Consider the following 8,095-nt stretch of genomic DNA (forward strand, 5'->3'; position numbering starts at 1 on the left):
CGTCTACCAGTGTCTAGACATGCTTTGTCTTGATGACCATGTCATCCACGTATGCTTCGACTGTTTTGCCTATTTGCTTTTCCAGACAAGTTTGAATCATGCGTTGGTAGGTAGCCTCACCGTTTTTGAGTCCGAAGGGCATAGTGTTGGAGCAGAAGAGACCATAAGGGGTGATGAACGCGGTTGCCGCCTGGTCCGATTCCTTCATCTTAATCTGATGGTATCCGGAGTAAGTGTTGAGGAAACACAAAGTGTCATGCACTTCAATTGCATCAATAATTTGGTCAATGTGAGGCAATGGGAAAGGGTCCTTAGGGCAAGCCTTGTTCAGGTCCTTGAAATCGACACACAGGCGCCAAGATTTATCGTTCTTTGGTACCATAATCAAGTTCGCTAGCCAATCCGGATGTTTTATTTCCCTAATAAACCCAACATCTAATAATTTGGCTAACTCTTCTCCCATGGCTTGACGCTTGGGTTCATAGAATCGCCATAGAGTCTGCTCATGGGTTTGAAACCCTTGACTTTATTGAGACTGTGTTCGGCCAGTTTTCATGGGATGATGGGCATGTTCAAAGGGTGCCAGGCAAAGATATCCCAATTCTCTCACAAGAGTGTGCGTAAGGCGGCATCCACTGCCAGATCCAGCTGTGCTCCGATAGATGCTATTTTATTAGGGTCCGTCGGGTGCACTTGGAATTTTACTATTTCCTCGGCTGGCTTGAAAGAGGTGGATTTGGACCTCTTATCAAGAATCACATCGTCCCTATCCACTGTGGACTCTAGGGTGGTTTATTCCTCTGTCGCTAGGGCTTCAGATAGTGCCTTGAGGGCCAAGGATCGGGTTTTGTTTTCAGCATGGAGGGCTTTGTCTGGGTCGCTCGAGATTGTAATAATTCCATTAGGACCGGGCGTTTTGAGTTTCATATACCCATAGTGGGGTATAGCTTGAAATCGTGAGAAAGCGTCTCGGACAAAAATGGCATGATACCCACTATTAAAGGGGACCACATGAAAGAGCAACTCTAGTTTCGGATGTGCCGAACACCACGTCCATTTTAATTTTTCCTGTGCAATGTGCCTCTCGACTAGGGATAATACCTCGAAAGGTGGTTTTGCTTTGCTCGATGCGTGATCTATACATTTGCATTTTGTCGAGCATGTCCTGATAGATGAGGTTAAGTCCACTACCGCCATCCATGAGCACTTTAGTAAGCCGAAAACCATCAACGATGGGGTTTAGTACTAAGGCTGCTAGTGCTCGGACTGACCGAGCCTTTGGTTCGTCTTCGTCCATGAAGGTTATCACTGTGTCGTTCCTTGGGCTTAGTGCGATAACTTGATGGACTTCGGCGAGGTCGCGGAGTGCCCGTTTGCACCGATTGTTAGAAGAAAAGGTCTCGAAGACTGTTAGGACGTTAGAGTTGTCCCTCTTTGGTGAGTATCTTTCTAGAGTTGTGGTGAGGATGTCCTCTCCACTTTTTGCTACTTGTGGAGTACCCAGCATGCTCGGAGGCTATGGGTTGCGACTGTGTGTGGAGTGGCATGAATCGGGCAGGGCTTGTCTAGTAGATCGTCAAGAACGGACCTGTGCCCCGTGAAGGGTTTGTTCTTCCTGCCCTTAGACTGGTAGTCGAGTGACCTGCCGGGATGTACTCTTTTAGCCCGGGCCGCATACTGCATCGAGGCAAAGGGCTCCAGTTGAGTTTTCTGGGCCCTTCATGTGCTTTCCATTGCATAGTACTTTTGTATGACGTGCGATAGTACCGTAAAACTCTGTATGTGGCGACGGTCGAGGGCATTCAATATTCCTTTGCTGGGGCAATTACGATGGAAAACCAAAACTACGTCATCGTTCGAACAGTCTTTGATCATGTTTTTAATAAGCAGGAATCTGGCCCAAAAGTGGTGGACTGTTTCCTAAGCCTGCTGCCGCACACACATCAGGTCGTATATAACTGGAGGACCTGAGTTGCTTGGAGAATATAGATTGTGGTGGGTGGGTGGATTAAATTTTCGATCCTGACCCACGTCTGTGTTTGGAGCCAGGATGGCTTCTAAAGTGACCGGTTCGGGTCCAGTTAAGCGCAAAGGCTCCAGCAATCCTACACTCGAACCATAGTCCAGAGGGCGTAAGGTCCCATCTAAAGGGGAAGTATCCGGCTCAGGGGATTCGGGGACTCGAACATACTTGGTTTTCAATATGGGGAGGGAAGTGTCTTTGCCCGGTTCCTCGATGACCTCCACGAAGTGGGTGATCGTGGCTGATTAATTTCCCTCAGGTCGGGTTTGAGCCTGATCCGGTCATAGTCCGTTGAGACACCCAGGGTGGCGATGCGGTCCAGTAGTTTGTTTAAAGACGAGACATCCGCCGGATCCAATTTTTCGAAGTACTTAGGGCCGATGTGAGGACGTTGTCCGGTGGCCATGGGGGAGTTGCAGGCTCGACGGCCGCGCGGGCCCTCACGGTGAAACCACCGAACTGGATGGTCTGCCCTGAATCTAGGCACCCTCCGGAAGTAATATTGTTGTTGATGACTAGGCGAGCCATAGATCACTTTTTGCAGACAACATGAGAGAGCTCTCAATGAAAGCACCATGTCAGTGTCAAAACCGGTAGATCACAGGTAGGGGGGCCCAAGCTGTGCGTCTAAGGATCGATGGTAACAGGAAGCTATGGGACACAGTGTTTACCTAGGTTTGGGCCCTCTTAAGGGAGGTAAAACCCTACTCCTGCTTGATTATATTTGATGAGTATGAAGATTATAAGAGTTGATCTACCTTGAGATCGTAATAGCTAACCCCAGATGTCTAGCCTATGAGGATTCCAATAATCGTAAAGAAGATCGGCTAGGTGGACTAACCCCTCCAGTTTATACACCAGAGGGGTCTAGGGTTTGTACAAGGTCGGTTTATTAGGGAAGGAAACTTCCGGACTCTGTTCTTGCTGTCCACGTATTGAGAAGTCCCATCCGGACACAGTAGATAATCTTCAGCTTGATCCTGTACGGCCCATTCTCCTGGGCCGGACACTTGAGGTCCGCCGAATCTAGGACTCCCTTAGTGGTGGCTAGCCTATATTTATAGTGGCATTGGTCCTCTTCCCCCAAAATGTAGGCGGGAAGGGATCCCATAGGGGCCAATTCAAACGGGGACAAGTAGTACAACTTATCCCGACAAAAGGTGATCTTCTCCTGCAAAGCCTCTCGTCATGACACTGCGATGGGCTCGGCGATGACATCCGTCCTGCCACCCTGGCGGTGTTGGTCTTGTTGCATGGGAATGGAAACCTTTAGGTGATTCCTCGGGACCCCATGTGTCACAACCAATATACGACCCTATCCTAAAGGAACTCGAAGGTTCCACCAAGGATAGAAGCGTATATTGGAGACACTTTTGCAAGGTGGATATCATTACATCGTACCATTACATAATAGTTGGGGATACATATAATGGGCATACAATGCCACATGAGTACAACAACATCATACATAAGAGCAACATACAATTACGGATGAAACACAAACAAAAACTCAAATGACATCAACCCTGCTAGACCAGGTTGCCGACCAGGAACCTATCTCGTGAAAGAATAAGAAGCAGAAGAAGAACCCCAAGACAAACACGCATCACTCTCACATCATGATCATCGCATTACCTATACGTGCAACTGTTGTTAAAGTAATCTGTGAGCCACGAGGATTCAACAATCCCATTACCATGGGTATCAAGACTAGCAAAGCTTAATGTGTATGGAAGGGATAATTGGTGAGGTTGAAGCAAGCGACTAAGCAAAGTATGGTGGCTAACTTATGAACACAAGAATGGGATGAGAAGCTACGCAAACGGTTGCAAACTAGTAATGATCAAGAAGTGATCCTTAACAACTTACGTTCAAACATAACCCCACCGTGTTCTCTTCTCGACCCACTCGAAAACAGACAATCATGGTTACACACGCGGTTAGGTATTTTTGTTCGAATCTGGTGTCAAATTCTCTACAATCAGATATTAAAAACTCCCATCTGGCACATAACCACGGGCATGACTTTCGAAAGATCAAACCCTACAGTGGTGTCCCAACTTAGCCCATTACAAGCTCACGTTCCGCGGAGACAATCCTCCATCATGAGACATCCAATCAAACTCGAGATCCCTGTGCACAAGATATTTCGACAATCGTAAAAGAAAACCAGCAAGACCGCCCGAATGTGCTGACAAATCCCAATAGGAGCCGCGTGTATCTCATTCTCAGGGCACACCGGATGACACAAGCTACGAGTAAAACCAGCCCTCGAGTTTCCCCGAGGTGACCCCGCGGGATGCTCGGTTCGGACCAACACTCAGAGGAGCACTAGCTCAGGGGGGGGGGGGGTTGATTAAGAAATACTAAGGGTCCAAAGAAAATCCCCTATTTAAATTTTAGTTGTTATTAGGAAAATGGTAAAACCAAGGTTGGGCCTTGCTGGAGGAGTTCTATTCAAAGCAAATTGTCAAGAGGGCCCCATACCCATCACCATGTTAGGAACACAAAATCAAGGAACATAACACCAGTATGACGGAAACTAGGGCGGCAAGAGTGGAACAAAACACCAGGCAAAAGGCCGAGCCTTCCACCCTTTACCAAGTAGATAGATGTATTAATTAAATAAGAGATATTGTGATATCCCAAAATATCCATGTCCCAACATGGAACAACCTGCAACTGCACCTGCAACTAGCAACGCTATAAGAGGGGCTGAGCAAAGCAGTAATGTAGCCAAACAACGGTTTGCTAGGAAGGGTGAAAAGGTTAGAGGCTGACATGGCAATTTGGGAGGCTTGATAAACAAGTGGTAGGAAGTGCGACATAGCGATAATATTGAGTCAACTAGCATAGCAATGATAGTTGTGAGATCCAAGGTGATGGTCATCTTGCCTAAAATCCTACTAGGAAGAAGAACGAGTCCATGAATAAGACGAATGGACGAATACGAACCAAGCGTAGTCGAACGAATCCTCACGATCGCAACAAAACAGGAACTATTGAGAAGAAGCACAACCGGAAAGAAGCAAACAACATGGTAAACACACAACACATTAACAAGGCATGATGCACAACCAAGTATGATGCATGGCAAGGCTACATGATGCTACTCATGGCAAGGGATGATGCATACAAGAACATCACATCAAAGCAAGTTTAGATGAGGCCCGAAACAACATATAACAATTCCGGTAAGTCCTCGTATGCAAATTTTGAAATTGCTCCAGATGTGAATAAAACATTATGTTCAAGTTGTTAAACAGCAAGTTAAGATGCAACATGATCATCTCGCAAAAATATAGTCAAGTTACATATAAAGTTCATTTAATTCGTAGCTACGGCCTAGAAGATATGAGCAAAACAAGTTAAACATGGCATTGATGCGAAATGCATTCAAACATCAAGCAAAAACACTCACAGCATGGATGCAACATGATAATATGAAACTATATGCAATTCTAGGCAAGTTTCATATAGAGCATGCTCAAAACGGAGCAACGGTTCAACACATACACTCCAAACAAGATATAACAACAATCTGCCCAAAACAGCAACTAGGCACTTTGAAATGATCAAAAAAACATGCTACATGAATCATATGAGCACAAACTTGACATGCACTTCAAGTACAGATAATATACTTCAAATATCATTAAGGCTTAGATTCATAGGCATTAAGATTAAACCAATATGATCAATGCAAAAAGCAACTTTATTACAGAGGGGCATATACATGAGCAGAGTTAATATGATGATATGTTGGAGGCATAAAACAAAGATGCTACAGAAGCTACACATAGCAACCAAGAGCATGGCATCAAATTACACATAACAAAGAGAAAATTACATCAAAACATCATATACATATGGCTCATGTATTAGTGGGAACCAACATGACAAGATTGAATGTTAAAACAGTATCAGCAAGTGTAAAACAGCAACATTATAATAGCATGTTTGTAACCATGGGACAGAGGTCAGCTGAAGTCCAAAATTATCACACAGGGCATGTAGACAAATTACACATAGCATACTTCATAACATATAATTGAAGCATCTCTAAAAGAGGCATAGATTAATTAATAACAAGCTCACAACATGGCATCATGAAGTTAACGGAATACAAAAACATTATATAGGCATGTTCATGGCAATCCAACTATATACTATAAGACATATAGAAGGCATAAAATGGAATGGAATGATAGAGCATAACATGGACAACAAAACGTGTCAACTAAGCATCTCCAGATTATGCATCTATTAGTTTGTAGAATCAAGTAAACATGGCATCATGATATGATAGAATCGGACTTAACAGAACATTAACCGCAAGTAGCCCACTTCACAAGCTTGTTGCACTCACCACAGGTCATATAAAAATACATGGAGACATGATGGTCAAAGAAAATCACATAAAAATATATAAAAAAGACAAATAGGCAAGTTATAACAGTTTTCATCATTTAATATCAGCAAGCACTTTCACAACAGGGATTAACATGTCAATATGCACCCTAACATGAATGCAATGCACACCAGCATGTACATCATGAAGAGCAGAACATGTGTGTATCAAGATCATCACCATAGGATCAATAAGGACAAAGTTACAACACTCACAACATGTACAACACTTAGAAGATCATCACTCTAGGCCTGTTTGCAAATTTTTACAATCCTCAAATTCTAAAAGGAAAAAGAGTTACGCTCAAATTTCAGTTTTTTTTTGAATTTTGGTTAAATCTGGTCAAACTATGGCCAAACTACTTTTTCAAGAAGTATTAGTGGTACTAAATAATTATTCAAGAATATTATTGTTACTAAAAAGTTATTTCAGTATTTTGAATTTTGCTCAAATCTGGTCAAACTGTGGTCAAACTATGGTCAAATTACTTATTCAAGAAATATTAGTGTTACTAAATAATTTTTTTAGAATAATTATTATTAGTGTTACTAAATATTAGTGAAACATGTGCCTTCATGCTCAAGCTAAACTCCTGAGGGTTAATAGGATTGACATCTTACTATTATCAGGAAAACAACAAGTGCAGACTTGGAAACGAGGGGGAATAGAACCCGGAAGTTAAACCTGCTCAGGCTGGAGTATTGAGAGGATGGGTGACCGGCCGGGAAGTTTGATGATTTGGAATGATGAGGGGCGATTAGATATTAGAGGTTAAATTGAGAAGTGATGAGTGGTGATTAGAGATTAAATTGTAAAATAATTTAGAATATTGAAAATCAGAAAAAATCAAAATAAAAAATTAAAAAAATAAAATTTCGTAAAAAAATTCGTAAAAATAAAAAATTCCCTTTAGTGCCGGTTGGTGTTACCAACCAGGACTAAAGGTGGAGCTCCAGACAGAGGCCACATGGAGGGCCTTTAGTCCCGGTTCGTATAAGAACCGGGACTAAAGGGGAGAGCCTTTAGTACCGACCCTTTAGTCCTGGTTCCATAACCGGGACTAAAGGCCCTCTAGAACCGGGACAAATGGGCCTTTTTCTACTAGTGTCTTATTCCTCTCCTACAAATATGGATGGATGCCGATCGATCTTCCTCAATACATAAGGTAGGTCTCTCTCCTCATCCACACATACAGCAGCAATTGTACCTCTATAGTTAGGTCACTGCCCCCCCCCCACACACCGATAGTCGAGCGCTCTAGGTAGGTATCCAAGCCACAAAGAGAAACTGTGCATGTCCCCTCTCACGTTCCAGTAGGCCAGCCACCCCATATATTTGATGTGGGCACACACAAAATCAATGACACTCTTTATTGATCGTGCGTGCACACTAACATCATCCCTCTCATCGATTCTATGGATCCCTCACTCCGATGATACCTCCACTCTCTTCTCGTGGATAGCCCCGTCTATATATATATGTTATGTCTAGGCCTCTGTTTCACACACATTGCATATGTTACATTTTTTGATAAAATATCATTGACACATATTCCATGTCTACGTCTCACGCCCCCACCCCCCACCCCACACACCAATTGTCGAGAACTGTAGGTAGGTATCCATGCAAAAGAGACAAACTGCACCTGTCCCCTCTCACGT

This window comes from Triticum dicoccoides, chromosome 2B (genome assembly GCF_002162155.2).
Source record: "Triticum dicoccoides isolate Atlit2015 ecotype Zavitan chromosome 2B, WEW_v2.0, whole genome shotgun sequence".
NCBI classification, from domain to species: domain Eukaryota; kingdom Viridiplantae; phylum Streptophyta; class Magnoliopsida; order Poales; family Poaceae; genus Triticum; species Triticum dicoccoides.